We start from the raw sequence: 21,316 nt of genomic DNA, 5'->3' as shown, positions 1-21,316 counted from the left end.
GCTAATTTACTTCCATTCACAGATCTCTCAAACATCCAATCTCAGCTATAATCACCTAGTACTTATGCATCTTGACTCTAAATTCTGTTTCACCTGTATCTGATGAAGTATGCTTGCACATGAAAGCTTATACCCAGAATAAAACTTAGTTGGTCTTAAAGTGCCACTGGACTCAAAATTTATTGCTTCAGAACAACATGGTACCCACCTGGATCTAAATAAAACAGTGTGCATGCACACGAAAGTGTGGTGGAATTTATTTTGGGTTGGCCCTCTTAATGATCTTAAACATACTCTTAAATATACTCTTTATGAAATTGGCAACAAGAGTTCTAAGCTTTTCAGCAATATTAAGCATTCATATTTCTCTAAACAGCAATATAATTGCTCTCAGCAGCTCTAAGCTGTTAATTTTTGCTGCAGTTATGGAATTTGGCCACTAGAGGTCTCAGTCTTTCAGCACCATGGAGCTAGATGGGGCTAGATCTAGGGCTAGATGGGGTGACTGGGTGAAAGTTACATCCTGGATTCATGCACCCGGTAGTCAGCATACCTCTCAAGACAACAAGTCCAGATACTCTACCTGTAGCCAATAAGCTGTGGGGCTAAACTCTTTGGCCTTTGTGGAGAAACGCCATCTTAGTTGGGAGGGAACATGAAACTGCTAGGCAGGCTTTGGGGCCTAGCCCTCCCTTCATTCCCCCCTCCCTTCCAGAGCCAAACCAGCAACTCTAGGGGGAAAGCCTCCTAGACAGGCAGGAAGTTCTTTTTTTATTATTATTTGAAAAGGGCAGTCGGCAGCTGGCCCTCGAAGAGAGAGCTTGTGAGTCTGTGGGCTCCTGACTGTGGGAGAGGCCTACTCAAGAGAAGGAGGACCCCAGGCAGTCAGACCTAGTGAGTAAGTCACAAGGTAGACCAAGTTTACACCAGGGACGAGAGGATGCGTTTAAACCCACATTTTATTTGCCCTTCTTGTTGCTGATCAGGTGCTGTGCTAAACTTTTATATGTAACTGTTTTTGGTTTTGTTTTTTTAAATTTTCTTTCTCTTCTTATTAAACATTTTTTTTCTGTTTTGAATGCTGGCAGTCAAACTCTGTACCACATAGGTCCCGACCGCTTAGACCACGCTGCTTTATGAAGGGGAAGGGGGAAGGCATGCAGTTGGATAAGGTGCCAATCCTCCAGGGGTTCCCCAAAGAAGTGCTGGGGTCTCGGTGATACCCAAGTACAGGGTGGCAGAGGACCTTGAGGCCTGGCCTCAGAGCTGGAGAGGGGGATTGGGAGTCCTGTTCCTCTCAATCTGAACCCCTAGACTGAGCAGGTGGTGGCAGCAAGCCCAAGTGGCCGGAAGAGAAATAGCTCCCTCCAGGAGTTGGCGACTCAGCAGGGAGTTGACGGGACCGGGTCTGAAGGCAGAATCGGGCTGGTTCCGTCACAGCCTTTTAAAAGGCCTTGCAGCGCAACTTAGCTGAAGAGGGTGTTCTTAGGCTACAGGAATGGAGGAGGTGCCAAAATGGCTGTGGAAAGCACAGGCATAATGGAGATAAAGGAGTGGAGGTGTGGGGGGTGGTGAGCATTAGCAGCAGTGAATGTCATGAAGATGAGGTGAGTGGAAACCATTCCTGCCTGCTTCACAGGCCTTGCTACTTCTGCCAGGGCAAGAGTGTGCTTTTGCATCTCTGTGTGGATGAAGCCATTATCTCTGATAAAAACAGAGGCTTTCATCATAATTTCAAACTCTTATTAAATGGATAGTGCACCTCTTCCTGCTCATCAATATTCAGAGTCGGTTTTTAAAATTCCCCTTGACTTTGTACCTGGTCACCTAAGATTAATGTTTTAAAAAATGTCCTTTCAAAGGCCATTTCCTCTGTTTCAGATATTCAGCATACGTGCAAAAATACCAAAATATAAAAGGGCACAAGTGCCTCACTGTGCATACATGAGTTGCACCTTTTATAACCTGACAAAGCAACTTGGTCATTTTGAAGTTGGGAAGAAGTATGTAGGTCTTGCACTATAAAATACACAATGTATACTGTACAGAGACACTGAACAAAAATGCTCCAGCATTATTTATTTATTTATTTGGATGCTTAATGGGACACATTTTCCATTGCAATACTCATGGAGGCTTACACAATAAAATGTATTAAACACATTACTAAAGAAATCTCAAACAACAATAAATAGAACAATAAACTAGCCACTTAAAAGCATTTTAAAACAGCAAATAAAAACAATTCAGTGTAGCAGATAAAATCCTATAATAAACAATTCAATTATAAATTCAAAACAGCAAATGAAATCTCATAAAATCATTGTATGAGCAGATGAACTGCTAAACCCAAGAGCAGAGGGAAGCAATGTCATTTAGGGCTCTTTTTCTAGTAGGAACTCCTCTGCATATTAGGCCATGCCCCCTGATGTAGTCAATTCTCCAAGAGCTTAGAGGGCTCTTAGTATAGGGCCTACTGTAAGCTCCAGGAGGATTGGCTACATCAGGGAGGCATGGCCTAATATGCAGAGGCACTCCTGCTAGAAAAAGAGCCCTGCATGATTTACTGAACAATATCTCTTGGATAGCCATCAGAAATGTTACTTATCTCCTGATAGGTACCCAGTTGGGCTCCAGGCAAGGCATTGTGGGGAGTGCATTCCAGAAGTGAGGCACTACCAGTGAGAAGATCCTGTTACCTGAGGCCACCAGTCTTACTTCAACAGGTGTGGATACACAGAGGGAGAGGATTTCCTAATATGCACAATCCAATGCTTGTGTGGCCTAAATTATCACATTTCAGGTTAACTGACTAATAGTGTGGTCTTAAGCGTCAATTTAAGTGCACTGAAATTAGTGAGTTTAGTAGGGTGTATGCCTGTTTAGAATTACATGGTAATGTAATTTGCAAAAATATGTCAGAACAATTTAAGAAGAAAGGGGAAATGCTAAAGAAATTCTAACTAGAATTTAACAAAGTGAGATCTTATTAAGAAAGAAAATATAATGAACTCCAAGGTAGAACTTCTCAATCTGTGTTCATGACCAGATTGAAAATGACTTACTTTAGCTGCTCCAAAACAATCAATAAAAAGCCAGAGAGTTGAAGCTCTCACAAAGATAAGGAGTATGATTGTCTCATCTCTGTCCCCAGAACACTTCAGAAGTCAGACAGCTATGTGGCTGGCTAAGTGGAGGAATTAAAGAATGAATTTGTGAAAAGGGGGAAGATCTATTTGGGATCAAAACCCTGCTAATGAATAAACAGTGGTATGACGCCGGTGGAGAAAAGAGGCCAAGGTGAAGTAACAGAATTCCAGAATTAACAGAATATCAATTGAGAATCAGTCTTTGTAGTAGTCATAATAACTCACTGGGATGGCATATCCCAAAGCATCCTGCTGCTCAAGTAGTTACAAAATGGAATGCAATTTTGTGAGTTTAGATGAGTGAAGTGTTTGAGGAGAGCATTGTTCCATTTTACAGGCTTACTGGGTAATGCTATGTAAGCACCATCAAATTTGACTTCAATTGACTCCTTTTACACTTGTGTGAGCTCCAAAAGCCACCTCTGGCTTTTGTAGTGACTGTTAGCTGTAACTTATCCCTTCTTTACTTATCAGGGGTTCTGTGTGATGTAAATGGTACTGAAAATGCCAGATAACCTCTTTTGTTTGCTTGTTTATTTATTTGTGTGGTTTATATTATCAATGATAATACATATACTTCTCATCCATCACTTTGCTTCTAGAGAGCATTTGCAAAATAAATCTTGTCAGAAAGCATTGACTCTTTGTAAACGAGTTAACGCAAGTGGTTGCTTCTACCTCTTTGATTTGAAAAAGCAGCAATCCAAACTAGTTGTACATTGTGGTCATTTAGCTATGATTCTTATCTGTTATTCTCTCTCTGCACACTTAACCTTGAAGAAAATTTCACCATAGTTTGTTTCCAATATTTTTAAAAGCATTGTATGTTTTGGATGGGCACCAAATAGCACAGCTGGGTGCATCTGTCCTGGGTAAGGCTGTTTGCAATGCCCCTGAAAAAGTGTTGCTAATTTTATTGAAAAACTTTTTAGAATGTTTCAGATGTGTTCCTCAAATAGGAATATCCATATTTGAACATACTGGCTTTGAAATTGTCCCTTGATTAATTTTGTTAAGCATGTTGACATTTATACTGACAAGGTCAGATTTCAGAATTGCACTTCCTTAGGCTCCTGCTTTTCATAATGAAATCAGGGTTTAAATGTGATTCTTTGTAGATATATGCTATATTCCCTCTTGTGCCTCTTTGCCCTCTCTCTTTTTTTCATGAGTATTTGAAGTCAGATGCTACTACATAAATATCTCTGAAAGACAATCAAAGTGTTCAGTTTCTCAGCCCCCACATCCCAACCTCATCTCACACACCATATTCCTTTTTAAACGTTCACTAGAGAATGTCAATATTAATTTCTTTTGTCATTTGGATCTTTGTGAGTGTGATCTTCTGAACAAGCTTGATAGTTTTTTTGGTAAAGGTTGTCAACTCTTGTGTCTATATCTTGGCTCTGTGTTGTTAAGTGACCAGACACATTACAAGAAGTAGCAAAAATAAGATTCCTAAAACTCTACTCACAACTGGAATTCTAGCTTTTCTCTCCAAGAAAGATACTTACATTTCTGTATCACATATTACCCCAGAAGGACAATGTGTAGATGTTTCTATCTTCTGCCCTTAAGGAATCATATGTGATGACACATGTTCATGTGAGCATCTTTTTAAAAGAGAGAGTCATGAATTCCACTAATAGATAAAATTCTTGTATTTTTTCTGTAGGAAGATGAATGAGTTTATACTTTGTACACTTCCCCAGAAGTGTAAGCAAGTTAAATGTGGCTAAGTGCACCTGAATGTTAGTGCTTACTGTAATGTGTAAAATAATCTAAGATGTCTTTGACAGTTCTTCTCAAAATATGCTCATAATGCAGGTGGGTTATGGTTCAATCTGTCTCCTGGACACTCCATTCTAATCACTAAATTTCCTTCTCTGGAATACATTCCGTCCACTTTTGTCTCTTAACAGGCATCACATAAGTATTTGCATTGTGCAGATAATTGGATATCAAGCCAAAAAGGCTTCAGCCTAGAGTCAGCTCCATTAAATCTCTTGCTTCTTTCAGCACTATAGGCCAAAACTGGTTTACTTTACTTCCGTAGGGTGAAAGAATAAATTATCGCTTGACTAACTAGAGGGGTGGTGGATGTGGCAACAATTTTAATGTGATTACATGTGGTATTATATACTTCTGTTGTCATGTAGTGGTGTTATTGTCAGATCCTGTTTACGCAGATTTTATGTGACAAGAAAAATACAATTTTGTATGATTTCTTTTTTCCCCTTGTGAAAAGGCTTGCCTACGGAAAGCTGTCATGCTGTGCCTACTCTTTGGTTATAAATATATGACAAATAAATGAGTGAAAGGAGGTTCAGCAGCAATGTAATGGGTTGTTAACTTGTGGCTCTCTATAAGGGAATGATGATTGTGGCAGCATTTGATTTGTGGCTTATGAGAGCCACTGCTTGTAGAATCAAGCCTCACTAGCAACAAAATGCATTCCTGAAGTACCTAAATGAAATAAACTGCCACTGAATGTACTGAGCCAATATTGATGATTTTTTTTTAAAAAAAAAATTGTATGTTTACATACCATAGCCTTTTTATTTTATATTTTGGGAAATTCTGAAATATGATCCTAGAACTGTAAAGCTTGTAAGGGACAAAGATAGTCCGATACCCCTGATGAGGCAGAAGTTTACTCACACTCACACCAAATTAAATTTGTGTATCTTGTGTTAGGCCAAATGCCCTCAAAACGAGGTTGGGGAATTAGTTTAATGGACACTTGGCTTTAATAGGAATCTTTTTATCAATGTATACCAGGCTCAACCATTCAGAGAGTGATGCTCAATTAACTGGACTCTAATTTAATAAAATCAATTGTAATTTATTTGAAATAGTAGTTCTTTCATACAAGATAAAAATACAAAACAATCACACATTCACACAGGTCTAAAGAAATATAGATAGATCGATATGGGTACATATAAGGATGAACATACAGGGTGATACTACCTCTCGCAGACTCCAAGGAAGACTCCGATGGCGACGAGTGAGGGAATGGGGGAGGACCCGAAACTGATCAGGAATCGGGGATGTATCTATACAGCGGGATATGGGGGTTGCTGAATAGAGAGCACACCTGTGGGTAGCTAGTCCACAGGTTATATAGAGTCACCTCAGTCCTGAGGGGATGGGAGGTGACTGGGAGGGGAGATGGGAGGTTCCGCTGATGACCACGAAGGCTGGACATCGGCTGGACCAATGGTGAGTCTTTGGCGACACCTGATTGGGTGTATGCTTTAACCAATGAGCTTCACCTTCATCCTGGGCATCCTGGAAACTTCCAAGTTGCGACAGGGCCTGGGGCGGCTCCAGTGATATCAGTATGGAAATGGCTGGGTGATTGGGATGAGATGGGATTATCTGGGAATGTGACAATAGGGAATCAGATATGGACCTAGGTATCCCCGGTGTAGACAAAGGGCTTGGATGTGGCAGGAGAGATCCTTCCTCTTTCTCATCATCTCCTGGGTGAGGACTGCTGTTCAGGATATTACTGAGCAATTAGGATCAACAGTTGAGCTATTAATCCATTCATAAAACAGATGGGTTGCTTGCAGGCTAGGAATGACTCAAGGTGTGTACGTGAGGTTCCCACTAAGAAGGAATGAAGCCCAACCAGGCAGGAAGATGGCTACAAGTGGTGTTAGCGAAACACAGTGGCTTCCATGCTTAGCGCTTCAACACCGGTTGCTTGGACAGCTCCGTGGCGGTGTAGCCTCCTCCTCACCATGGCGGACTCCACGCAGTAGTGGGAAAACGTCCGTGCGTGTCTGCAAGCACTCTGTGCCTGTTTGGAACACTTATACACTTATGCTGTTGGTACACATGAGTCCCATATAGTTCCTGGATAGCTTTGCTCACACTCTCTGGCCAGACGGGTGCAAGCTCACTTCTCCAGGCGCCCTGGCAACCATGTTTGTGACTATGATATTGGGGAAAGAGGGGTCATTTTCTCACACTTGTGCACATAGAATTTATATACAGTTCTGGCAGCAGCTAACTTGTTAAGGCCACTGAGGGAGGGATGGAGCCTTACTTTCTCCAGGCAGTGGTCTATGGAAGAAACTAGTAGCTTTCTGCAGCTGTGATGCCTCAGTGCCTCTCTTTCTTTCCCCCATTCCCAAGTGGGCTTGGATCCCTACGCATTGTTTTTCACTATTTTACTTTGATAGTGGAACTCTATTCTTTTGTTGTATTGTTAGGCTATTTTGTTTTTAACCCCCATAGTCTAATATATGGAACACAACTTTAAGAAATAATACAAGATAAATGTATCCTCCCTCCTTCCCTCCTCCATGTTGTGAACTCATTAATATGAACTCATTAATATGCGAGGCCACACCTCTGACATCACCATCATTTGCATACTAGGTCACACCTCTGACATCACCATTATTTGCATAATAGGCCACACCTCTGAAATCACCATCATTTGCATGCTAGGCCACGCCTCTGACATCACCAGAAGTATGGTCATCCAGCCACATCCACCTCTAAGATGAAGTTTTTTTAGCTTCTGGTTCACACATTTTTAATTTAGAAACTATCCTCAACAGATTAAATGCTGTGTGCAGTTTTAAAATGAGAGAAGGGAATTTTTCCCCTTGAGAGTGCAGCTAGTTTCACTTACTTGCTCACTGTATCAGTTCTTGTTTCCAGAAAACTGTATGACAAATACAAATGGAAATCACTGGCAAAAAAGAAAAGAAAGAAGGACTGACTGACTGACTGACTGACTGACGGACGGACTGAGAGAGAGAGAGGGAGGAGTGGGAAATAAAGCAAATAGGAAGAAAGAAATAATTCTGCTGACCTAACTAACAAGATTATTGTATATAGATCCAGGTAGGCAGCGGTGTCGGTCTGCAGCTACCCTGGTGCTGGAAGGCTTCTGCTGAAGCACGGCTGGGCTCCCCGAGGGCGGCAGGCAACCCAGCAGCTGGGAGGCTTCCGTGCCAGCGCGGCTTGACCCCCCAAGGGCGGCAGGCGACCCGGGTGACAGGAGGCCTCCACACCAGTGCGGCTGAGCTCCTCGAGGGCAGCAGATGACCCAGGTGCTGGGAGGCCTCCGCAGCAGCACGGCTTGGGCCACCTAGGGCGGCAGGCAACCTGGTTGCTGGGAGGCCTCCGTGCCAGCGTGGCTTGGACCCCTGAGGATGGCAGGCAACGGGAGGCCTCTGCGCCAGCGCAGCTTGGGGCCCCAAGGGCAGCAGGCGACCCAGGTGACAAGAGGCCTCCGCGCCAACTCGGCTTGCTCACCTGAGGGTGGCAGGCAACCCGGACAGTGGGAGGCCTTCGTGCCTGCGTGGCTTGGGACCCTGAGGGTGGCATGCGATCTGGGCAATAGGAGGCCTCTGTGTATGTGCAGCTGGGCTCTGGCCCCTAAGTGCAGCAGCAACCAGAGTCAGGGCAAACCAGAATCGGAACATGAGCAAAGGTGGCCAGAACGCTGCCAGAGCCAGCCGGAACAGCGTTCCGATTCGTTCCGGTTCCAAAGGATCCCTGCGTAAGTCATTGCCTCAGCAGAAGAAGAATAAGATGCACAATAGCTCACTTTCCCCCCTCCTGTCTCTGCAGTCAGGATTAAGAAAAAGTCAGACCAGAAGAGATTATATATGTTGTGTGTGCTCTGAAAAAGACAGGTAAATCCAAGAACTAGTTGTCGGTAGGATCTGACCTGAGTTGGCTGTGAGATTATCTTGCTGTTTCTCTTCATCTTGGAAATTTTGAATGAGCCCTGGGATTGGCAGGCTCTGACTCGATCATTATAAATTCAGTCAGTGCAAAATCACAAAACATGAACAGTTCACATAGGTTATATTCCACACATTGCATACAATAATTAATGAACTTATATTCTGTAAGGAACCATGGGGGTGATGAAAATTTGGAAACCCCATCCCACTCCCTCAGCTATTCCGACAGGATGCTCCCATGGGCTCCACAGGCTGATTTCTGCCTAACCACTGCTATCCCTTTTTGCATTCAGCTGTTCTCAACATTTCATTCCTTCTAGAGCTTTTTCAGTGCTCCTTAGGCTTTTTTTTAAAAGTCCCTCCTTTTTTTCTTGGTTCATTTATTACTGAAGAATAATTGCATGTGAACTGAAACATAGGGATAGGGATGAGTCCTCCCTAAATTGTGCCCCCTGGTGTGCCTTGATATCAGTGTTCAAGGCCTGTAGTCTCTCCCAAAGACTTTTGCTTTAAGTAGGACTTCTATAAGATGGTGTTTAGTTTACAGCAAGCGTCTCGGCTGTTGCCTGAAGGTTCCAAATGGCTGCAGTTTAGCATGTAATCAGGAGGGTCTGACAAGGTTGCTTTGATGGCTGTCCTTTTGCAGGCCTCACTATCTATTTCTCTCAAACTGGAAGGAATGCTACTGTAGCACATTACTGCAATATAACGTCTCTCTACAGTGGTGCACATTAATTTAAAGACGCCGCAACACAATTTCCAGCTCCACTGAAGATTGTAATAAGCCCAGCCTTTTGTGCTTTCCAGTAAATCCCTTGGACCTGTTTCCAAGGACAGATAAGTGTTGCATCCCTGCAGTGCTTATACACTCCTTAATGCTGCCGTCCTGTTTTTGCACAGCTCAGCTCTTTTGAAAATCTCTGTAGCTTGGAATACAACAATCAGATTTATTGTGTCCCATGCACACGATTGCTCTTCATGTGGGTCAGCAGAATAAAACAACTGTTAAGTTAGTCTCTGAAGACTCTTGACAAAATCATTGAGTTCTGAGTCACACATGAGCTTTCTTAACGCCTCAGAACAATGGCCTGGAGTGTTTGGCTGTTACACAGGACTAGTATTGAGCTCATTCACAAGGGCAGCACTTTTATTCCTTACTGCTCTCTTACCATGGGCATAAGAGAGAGAGAGAGACTAAATGTCAATAGCTCTTGTATGTGCCAACTGAAAATCAGGGGGGGCATAATAGGGGTTTTAAATCAGCCAAAGCCATTTCGGCTTGTCCCTAATTAAATTAAGAAGCATTTTAAAACTGAAAAATTAAAGTAGGGATGTACACTTCAAAAATGTCATTTTAATTCCACATTGGAAAGTTGAGAAGAAGGGCATGATTATCATTTTCATCAAATATTGGGAGTATTGTTATTCTCTTGGAAAGCTGCGTCAGGAAAAATTTCCATTTTAATTAATTTCAAAAGAATATTTCCAATTGAGTGAATATAATAATCGTGCCCTTTCTGAAATTACAAAAATGAAATTAAAACAGTAATTTTTGAAGTGATTCACTCAGAAGAAGCAGGAAGGGAGGGAAAGCATGCCCGGGCCCTGATCTGGTGGTGCATTGGCCCTTTAAAGGGCCACTGTGTCAGTGGGCAATAGATATGACTTCCAGAGGTCAGGGCTTCCACCCTTTGAAAGGCTGGTGTGTCATAGTTCAGCTGGGGTGTGCTGGCTTCTCCCTAACCACTCCTGCTGTTACCCTGACACAATTCGACTCTGGGGTGATGTTGCTTTCACGTTTTCACAGCAGACATTTTACGGGGTGGTTTGCCATTGCCTTCCCCAGTCATCTACACTCCCCCCCCCCCAATAAACTGGGTACTCATTTTACCGACCTCAGAAAGATGGAAGGCTGAGACAATTTGGAGCCTGCTACCTGAACCAGCTTCCGCTGGGATCAAACTCAGGTTGTGAGCAGAGGGCTCCAACTGCAGTACTGCAGCTTTGCCACTCTGCGCCATGGGGCTCTTACCCAAAACAATCTATAAATAGAGATAAAACTTACTTATAAAATATAAGTAAAATGACACCCTAACTCAGGCATCAGAATAAAACATGATCATTTGGCACCCAACAACCATCACCCCAAATTGCTGTCAAAAAACAGGTTGCACTGCTAATAGGTGGTTGAAAACTGGCCTTGACCATCCTCAATTAGTAAGTAAGTAAGTAAAAGTAAGTAAAATTTTATTTATATCCCGCCCTCCCCCGCCGAAGCAGGCTCAGGGCGGCTAACAACACAATGACCAGTGGTACATTAATAAATAGAACAGTAATAACACAATGACCAATGGTACATTAATAAAACAATTACATTAAAACATTAAAATTGAGCATTAATTTAACCTTAAAAACCAGTTAGAGCATTAATTAAAACAAACCATAACATTATCATTGACGCTATTCTAGTTAATACTGATGGCGGATTTTCCTTCGTTGTAGAATTATAATTCAGCTGTTCATAAAGGCTAATTTGAAGAGGGTGGTCTTGCAGGCCCTGCGGAACTGATCAAGGTTCCGCAGGGCCCGCACCTCCTCTGGGAGTTGGTTCCAAAGATATGGGGCCGCAGCCGAAAAGGCCCGTGTGCAAGTGCTCTGTAGTTTAATTTCTCTTGGCCCAGGGGTAGTCAGTCTGTTTTTTCCTACTGACCTCAGTGCTCTCTGGGGCTCATACGGGGAGAGACGGTCCTTCAGGTAGGCCGGTCCTCGGCCATATAGGGCTTTAAAGGTAATAACCAGCACTTTGTACTGGACCCGGTATACAATCGGTAACCAGTGCAGCTCGCGTAGCCCCGGCCGTATATGTTCCCATCTTGGGAGACCAAGCAACAGCCTGGCCGCCACGTTCTGCACTAGTTGTAACTTCCGGGTCCGGCACAGAGGCAGCCCCATGTAGAGGGCGTTACAGTAGTCCAATTGTGAGGTGACCGTCGCATGGATCACCGTTGCTAGGTCCCGACGCTCCAGGAAAGGGGCCAACTGCCTCGCCCGCCTCAGATGGAAGAATGCTGACTTGGCAGTGGCTGTTATCTGGGCCTCCATTGATAATGAAGGCTCCAGCAAGACACCCAGACTCTTCACCCGCTGCGCCATTTTTAGCTGCACACCGTCGAAGGTCGGGAGAGATATTTCCCCTCCTGGAGCGCCGCGACCCACACAGAGAACCTCTGTCTTTGCCGGGTTTAACTTCAGCCCACTCAGTCTAAGCCACGTTGCGATAGCCCGTAACGCCCGATCCAGGTTTCCCGGGGCGGAGGCGGGCTGGCCATCCATTAGCAGATAGAGCTGGGTGTCATCTGCATATTGATGGCAACCCAGCCCAAACCTCCTGGCAATCTGGGCAAGGGGGCGCATATAGATGTTAAATAACATCGGGGAGAGGACTGCTCCCTGAGGCACCCCGCAATCTAGTGTGCGCCTCTGGGATCGTTCACCCCCAATCGCCACCCTTTGTCCCTGACCCATGAGGAAGGAGGAGAGCCATTGTAAAGCGGACCCCCTAACCCCAATGTCGGCGAGGCAGTGGATCAGTAGCCGATGGTCGACCGTATCAAATGCAGCCGACAGATCTAATAACATCAGCACCGCTACACCGCCTCGATCCAGTTGCCGTTGGAGATCATCTGCCAAGGCTACCAAGACCGTCTCCGTCCCGTGACCCGGTCGGAAGCCAGACTGGCACGGGTCTAGGACAGAAGCGTCATCTAGAAATCTCTGTAGCTGCAACGCCACTGCCCTCTCGATAATTTTACCTAAAAATGGTAAATTAGACACCGGTTGGTAGTTCGCCAATTCGGCCGAGTCTGCTGTCGATTTTTTCAGGAGGCGCTGGAAAACGCCCCTCTAAGAGTGATCTATTTATGATGTCCCGTAAAGGACATCTAAGCTCCCTCTGGCAAGATTTAATAAGCCAAGAGGGGCAAGGGTCCAGATCGCATGTTGTTGGGCGAGCAGCAGAGAGAATTCCTCAATGAAAAGTTCGGTGGAACAATTCAATTTTACAAGCACTATAGAATGTAGAAAGATCCTGTAGGGCTTGGATGTCATCTGGCAGAGATTTCTACCAGGAAGGGGTCACTATTGAAAAAGTTCCTGCCCTCATTGATGAAGCTCAAGCCACCTGTGGGCTGAGTGCCAGCAGCAGACCACATGATGAAGAATAAAGCATTCTTGGGGGGACATATAGGGAGAGGTGGTCCCATAGATAAAAATACTGGCTGATTCCCTTCCTAATAATTCCCAGCATGGCACTGGCCTTTTTTATTGCAATCGCACACTGTCTTGACATTTTCAGTGAGTTATCTACCATGACACCAAGATCTCTCTCTTGGTCAGTCTCTGCCAGTTCACACCCCATCAACTTGTATTTGTAGCTGGGATTCTTGGCCCCAATGTGCATTACTTTGCACTTGGCCACATTGAACCTCATCTGCCATGTTGACACCCACTCACCCAGCCTCAACAGATCCCTTTGGAGTGCCTCACAATCCTCTCTGGTTCTCACCACCTGGAACAATTTAGTGTCATCTGCAAACTTGGCCACTTCACTGCTCACTCCCAACTCTAAATCATTTATGAACAAGTTAAAGAGCATGGGACCCAGCACTGAGCCCTGTGGCACCCCACTGCTTACCGTCCTCCACTGCGAAGACTGCCCATTTATACTCACTCTCTGCTTCCTATTAATTACCCACAAGAGGACCTGTCCTTTTACTCCATGACTCTTGAGCTTACTAAGGAGCCTTTGATGAGGAACTTTATCAAAAGCTTTCTGGAAGTCAAGGTAAACAACATCTATTGGGTCTCCTTTGTCCACATGGTTGTATTCTAGACCTACTTCAGTTGTTTTAGCCCTGGAGGGGAGGGCTATGAGGATTGTGGGCACATTTCCCGTACTTGTCTAGTGTGACTGGGGTGCCCGCTAAACTATCATGGAATTACTTTAAGGAGGCCTGTTGGAACTCTGGGGATGTCTGCTTTTCTGCCAGCAGGTGGGTAAGTCCAGGATGAGCTAATGTTCAGGCTCTTCCCCCTTGCCCTGCCTCTCACACAGCAGATGGGCAGATTTGATGCTGTGTGAGAAGTAGGTGGCCAGGTACTGGCAGGTAGAGACCTGGCAAGGACCGCATCTTGAGGTTGGCAGCATCCCAGGTAGCCTTGACAATGCTCCCTAGCCCCAGAGCATCTTTCACCACCCAATGAAGCGTGTGTGCCAGGCAGATGATACCTTTGAGGTGGACAGCCTTCACTGCTGCCAGCATGTTTGTCACACACATGTTTGTCACACATTTCATGGCTCTTAAAGTCCCCACTGCCCCGTCAGCTGGCTTGGAGAAGGCATTTGTCTCTTTAAACCACATCTCCAAGACAAGCCAGCCAGCAGCTTGGAGAACACATTTAAAGTTGCATTCTTTCTACTCTTCCTCCCCCCAGTCTGGGGAGGTCTTGGGAGAGGATGATAGTTCCTACCAGCTCCCCAGCAGCAGCTTACAGGTGATGGCAGCTGGCCAGCTGGGGTGGTGTAGGATGTTCAGGGAGGTCAGAAAGGCCAAGGCTCCACTGGGATCTGCTCCCTGAAGATTTAAGGTGCTTTCGCTAGCAACTGGGCTTTGCAGTCTGCACTGGCAAATTCCTCTTCTAAAATGATGCAAAATATGATAGATGCATTAATTAGCATTATCTATATGCATTATTATTTATTTTTAACTTCTAATCATGAGGGAAGCTAGTGTGGTATAGCCTGATCTTGTCAGATCTTGGTAGCTAAGCAGGGTCAGTATACAGGTGTGAGGCCACCAAGGAAGATTTTGCAGAGAAAGGCAAATGCAAACCACTTGACAGCACTTATGTATGCCAGGTTTACAAAATTATGCATGGGATAGAGAAGGTAGAGAAAGAAGTACTTTTCTCCCTTTCTCACAATACAAGAACTTGTGGGCATTCAATGAAATTAATAAGCAGTAAGCATAGAACAGTTAAAATGAAGTACTACTTCACCCAAAGACCAATTAACACATGGAATTCACTGCCACAGGAGTACATGCATAGATGGCTTCAAAAGGGAATTGGATAAACATATGGAGCAGAGGTCCATCGGTGGCTATTAGCCACAGGGTATAACTCTCTGTCTGGGGCAGTGATGCTCTGTATTCTTGGTGTTTGGGGGTCAACAGCGGGAGGGCTTCTGGAGTTCTGACCACCTTGGTGGATCTCCTGATGGCTCCTGGGTTTTAGCCACTGTGTGACACAGAGTGTTGTTGGACTGGATGGTCCACTGGCCTGATACAACATGGCTTTTCTTAAGTTCTTATTTTCTTGCTGAAAATAAGAGGGTGAAAGTGGGCGCAAATGGTGCTCATTATGGGGTCCTCCACCACCACCCATACCACAGCCCCCAATCCCTGGGCACCAAATCCATAGGAATAAGGCCTGTTGCAAGAATACATACAATGGGCTCTAGAAAGAGGACACTCAGGGTCAATTTGCTGTGGCATCATATCATTATGATGATCGCATAGATACTGAAGCTTAGCATTCCTTTTGTCTGCAGTGCATTGTTGCTGCCTTTTCCTGTTGTATTTGACCTTGTGGCATTTAGCATCCGTGTGTGCTTCTGGTGTGATCTGGTTTTTTATTTTTGGCCAGGCATGGTTATATTATGACATATCATAGAGTATGTGCCCCAAGGAGGAATTGATCTGACCAGCTTTTGATCTCCTCTCCCCTCTCTTCAGTGTCTACCTAGGAAAAGTATGGTTTTTCTCCACAGTGACCAAAGCAGCTTACATCATTCTCCTCTCTCCCTTTTGATCTACACAACAACCCTGTAAGGTAGGTTAGGCTGAAAGTCTGTGACTGGTCCAAAATCACTCAGTCAGCTTCCATAGCTAGAACCTGGGTCTGGTAGATCTCATTCTGAAACGCTAACTCCTATGCCTTACTGGCTGTCATGGGGGGCTGCTGCTGAACAGGAGCAAGCAGCCATGACTAGTTAAGTCATGCTAGTCAGGTGGCATCAAGTCACCCAGAGGGTGGTGCCAGGCCTAGGGTAGCCAGTTTCAGTTGGAGCCTGAAGATCTCTTGGTATCACAACTGAACTCCAACCAACAGATCTCTCTCCCCCTGGAGAAAATAACTGCTTTGGCAAATGGACTCTATAGCATTATATTCAGAGGAGGCATCTCCCCTCCCCAAATTCTGGCTTCCTTAGACTCTACCACACAATCTCCAGGAATTTCCCAACCTGAAGCTGGCAACCATAGTCAGGACTGGACACAGTGAATTCTCCTTCAGAGGCCAAAATAGGCCTGGAAAGGGCTTCATCTCCTTGCCTTTTATCAAGAGAACCAAGTTTAGAATGCTAGCAACAGCTACTGAGGGAAAATGGAGGACCCAGCAAGATGGGCCAATAGGATCTGAAGGCAACTTCCCCAGTGGTCCAATCCTTGTCTGTCCTGGGGTTGGAGGGTGGGGTTGTTCTCCATGGAGATTGAGCGACACATGGCTCAACCAATGGGAGAGTAGTCAGCAAGATGGCTTGCTATCTAAGACAAACTAACGTTTGTAATTACGCAAAACTCTAGTTCATAGTATTAAGAATTACATTAAATTCATTCTTGCCCCACTACAGATACCTCAAGAAAGAAATGTTGTCTGGCAATGGGTCTTGATGGGGCATGCTTAAGAGAAATCCTTGAGGACATTTAGTTGAGGCTTAATGCACATATGTTGAATCACCATGGAATATCATTGGTATGTTGATTAAACAAATCATTTATTTCTGTAAACATTTATATGCCTGTCTTTCTGCTGAACACCTCAAAACATAGCTAGATAGCTCTTGCCATTGGGCCGCAACTGGTTGATGCTTGAAGCTGCCACATGTGGTAGTTACAGCTAGATTGGAGTCCAGTAGAGACCAACAAAATATTTGGTGTGTAAAGTTCTGAGAGTCAAAGCTCCCTATGTCATGATCTCTAAGGGGTTCTGTGCTTGCATCTAGCTGTTCTACTGCAGACCAGCACAACAGCCCACAGAAACTATCTTTCACTGGACCATCTCCAGTGCTTGTAGCTTATTCAGTAAGAAGCAGAACACAGTTTAGGCCTAAATGAATATGCAGCTCAAAATGATAATATATTCTTTGGACAAATTCAGGGCTTTTTTTTTTAGCAGGACTGCACAGGAACATAGTTCCGACTGGCTTGGTGTCAGGGGATTGGCTTAATATGCAAATTAGTCCCTGCTGTGAAACAATGGCGATATCAGGGGGTGTGGTCTAATATGCAAATGAGTTCCTGCTGGGCTTGTTCTACAAACAAAGCCCTGGACAAATTAATTAATGTATGGCAGTGTGTATAATATAGCCAGGAGATCCTAAAACTATCTGCAAGCCAGATGTTCTAGCTCTCTTAGTGTTATGCACCACTAGGTGGCAAGCTAGACTTGTTTTTAAGGCAAGAGATATTTCAGAGATGGTTTGCCATTGTCTGCCTCTGTGTCATGGCTCTGGTATTCTTTGGCGATCATCCGTCCAAACACTAACCAGGATCGACCCTGTTTAGCTTTCAAGATCTGATGGGATCAGGGTAGGGATTGGACAGGATCAAAGCAAAACACATTAGGGATTTTGATTTGTACTATGTGCTTTTGATTGTTACTAAGATTGCAAAATAATTTATCAATTCATTTTCAGTGATGCATTTGCTCCTTACTTTAAGTGAACATATTTGACATATTCTGCACTCTTTATATTGGCTGCTTGCAGAATAATCATCATATAATAAAAGCCTAATGGGTGGCTCAATTCTCAATTTTTATTGGAAGTTGTGGCTACCACAGGAGTGGCCTTGCACTTTGTCTGTCACCACTTCCCCTGTCATTGGGTAGCCTTGCTGTTACCCACCTACTGCTGGCCCTGTCAGGCCAGAACCCCATCAGAAGGCCACTGAACAAGACAGTTCTCTGCTGACAGGTTCTCCTGGAGCCTTACTGATTACTACTACTTCTCCTCAGTCCATCTCCCCCACCCCAAGCAATGCTGCCACTGTTTTGATGCCTCCAACTAACACTCCCCACCATACTTGCACTTGCCCAATACACACTGTTCAAGAGGTGAAGTTTATATATTCTGTTTATAAATATGCCAGAAACTCCTCCTCATGGGACAATATTCACCTCTTCATTTACAGCAGTCTGTGGTTGAATCCAGTATGACCTAATATCATATGGCAGACATACTTGCTTAAGTAACATTGAACATAGTTTAATAACTATATGCATTGAAGTAAATTCTGACAGAAAACAGTTAAACATCTTCAACTGAAAGAAAGGGAATGTTCCATCACAATGGAGGGAGGGGAAAGTTCAGCAGCAGCAGAAACAGACTCTATATTGACTCTGTATCAACTTTCCACCTGCAAATAGTCTTCACTCTTTCTATTCAAATTAGGCTACAGTGGGCTGTTTTCTTTAAGAAGCAGGAAGCCATTTGAAGGTTCCCTTTTTCTCTCCCCACCTGCAAGTGGGAGGGGGTGAAAGGCAGACTTCTAATGGCTGCCCAGTGCCTGCCTTCCTGCCTGCTTCCTGTCTTCCTGTCATTTCTCTGTCTCCCTGTCTTCCTTCCTTCCTTTCTCTTTATTTTATTCCTTTCTCTCAAACTTTAACATAACTCTCACTTCATTCATTCCTCTCTGCACCTCTGAGAGTGCACTGCGCAGGCCTGGCTCTGCTGGAGCTTGCCTACGTCTCCTTCCACACTGCTGCACCTGCTCTTCCCATGGGCAGGGGTGCAGTGGCAAGGCAGGCACAGGTGGGGGGCACAGGACTGGTGCTGGCCTGGAGCGCCCGAGGCTCTAGCACTGGGCCTGCCAGGGTCCTGGGTAGGTGAAAGAGGTGGTGGCAAAGGAAGGCAGCCTCCAAGTGTCAAAGAGGTGCCCTGCCACCCCCTTCCTTCCTGCCTGCCATCTACACATTCATTACCCCCTCCCAAATATTTTTTCTAGGGCCTGTTGTATTTCATCCTACAACGAGCTTTACTGCTAGTCAGTTATGAATCTGAAACAGAACTGTTGGTATTTTAAAGTCCTAAAGAGTATCTGTACTGAGATGCTACAGTTGTATGAAGACCTTGCTGTTGTATATCAAGGCAGTGGGTAATTGGACCCTTGCAGTGTGCTGTCTCTCTGCATGGAACACCTATTCAGGTCTGACTTCATATTTTCCCCTCACTTTTAAAAGGTACCCAAATATTCATTTGTTCTGTAGGTGTTTCAGTGACCCACTGTCTTAAAAAGATTTTTTTTTTGTTTTCCGATACTGTTTTTCCTTTTTAAAACCTGCTCTAAACATGTCATCTGCAAGCCATTATTTGTGGACAAATTATCAGCATGGAATCTTCTACACAGAACAGTTCATCTTTATTTTACAATCTCCTTGAGGTTATAAAAAGCACAATATTATCCCATAAGATGTCATATGAACAGCTGTTTTGGTGACAGAAAGGATATAGCCTATTAGGACGCAGTTGGTTATGAAACCATCCAAAATCAGATCACCAGAGTAGATAAGATTTATTAAATGGTCAAGGCATGCAGTCCCCTAGTCCTCTTGAGGCACATTGTAATGACATCAGCAGATGGAAGTCTTTGATGCTTGGTTACTCGGCCCATAACAATATCAGTAGCTTAAAAATGTGTCAGTGACAACTTGCTGCTCTTTGTTCCTAGTGATGACAGCCACAAGAATTGTGCTTCCCATGATTCATTTGAAATCTCTGAAGAATTGCTTTCCACTGCCTTTCAGGTGCCTCTGTGCATCACTGTTACTTGTTTAGTGTTTAAACATTGAGAGAAACTCTGTAAAATATCACTAGATTGGCCAGTAAAGAAGAGACATGCAAAAAGCCGTATTTAGAATCATTTTCTAGTAATGCTGCTGGGCTTTCTGCCAATGTGGATGCTGCACACTTAAGAGAACTAAGTTATGATTATAGGGTTATGGACACATTCATGAGCCTGCAGCCTGCAGCATAGCTGCTAGGCTGCGTCGGCTCTATTTGCCTCCCTGGGAGGGAGGAGTCAGAGCTCGCCCGTTTGGGCGCGCAATGTGGGGGGTGGGGCCAGCCGCTTTAACGGCTGGCTCCAGCTTCCCCCCAGCAGTCCTTCATTGATCGGCCCTCCCGCCCGCCCTGTCTGTTATGTAGGCTTCACTGGTTGCCTCATTTGAGGAGCCGGGTAGGAATTTTTTACGCCTCGGCTGATTGGCTGTTGCTGGGGTGTGTTTTTCGCCTACCCTGCATAGCAGTGCAGTGGATTGTGGAATTGGCTTAGGGAAGGTGCCTTTAAATAGGTGGTCACTTTAGTTGGCAGGTTTTTGGGGTTTAGGACACTATGTGGCTAGGGGAGGACTGCGAAGCATCCCCCTTTTGGGGAATTTGGGGTCTGGCATGAACAACCTTGGGGGTTGGAGACCCGGGTTTGGAGATTGCAGACTGTCCAGGAGGCCTGGCTAGAGAGTGCCTTTCCGCCGAGACATGCGTCTGGGTTTGGGCCCTCTGGTGCGGGCCTCCCTGCTGGGCCTGCCTGGAGGGAGCTGAGTTGCTCAGCTCCGGCTGAGAGGCTGTGTCTCTCGCCCGTTAATGGCAGGGGAGCGGTTGTGGTGACCCCTAGCCCTGGCCAGGCCGCTGGTGGGGTCCCCTTGCTGTTTATGCTGTTAATTAATAAAGTAGCCCAAATTTTATTCCAATGCATTGTGTCTGACTCTTCATTCCGACCTTGGGGGGCAAATTCAAAATAGTTTATTGTGGAATATTTGCCTCTTTAACTGGAGAGCCAGTTTGGTGTAGTGGTTAAGTGTGCGGACTCTTATCTGGGAGAACCGGGTTTGATTCCCCACTCCTCCAGTTGCACCTGCTGAAATGGCCTTGGGTCAGCCATAGCTCTGGCAGAGGTTGTCCTTGAAAGGGCAGCTATTGTGAGAGCCCTCTCCAGCCCCACCCACCTCACAGGGTGTCTGTTGTGGGGGAGGAAGATAAAGGAGATTGTGAGCCGCTCTGAGACTCTTCGGAGTGGAGGGCGGGATATAAATCCAATATCTTCATCTTCTTCTTCTTCTTCTTCTTCTTCTTCTTCTTCTTCTTCTTCTTCTTCTTCTTCTTCTTCTTCTTCTTCTTCTTCTTCTTCTTCTTCTTCTTCTTCTTCTTCTTCTTCTTCTTCTTCTCTTTAAATACAGCCTGTAATATATAGAACAGTAAATATGGCTTAGAAGTTTCATTAGTTGTGATTAGCACCATGCTACTTATAGATATTTTTCCTTTGCCCTGGTTCTACCCACCATAACCATCCAAGTCAAAACATAGGCAAAGGACACTGGATCCAGTACCTCATT

The sequence above is a fragment of the Heteronotia binoei genome, chromosome 1, assembly GCF_032191835.1.
Source record: "Heteronotia binoei isolate CCM8104 ecotype False Entrance Well chromosome 1, APGP_CSIRO_Hbin_v1, whole genome shotgun sequence".
Lineage (NCBI taxonomy): Eukaryota > Metazoa > Chordata > Lepidosauria > Squamata > Gekkonidae > Heteronotia > Heteronotia binoei.
Note: the sequence above shows the minus strand (reverse complement) of the source record.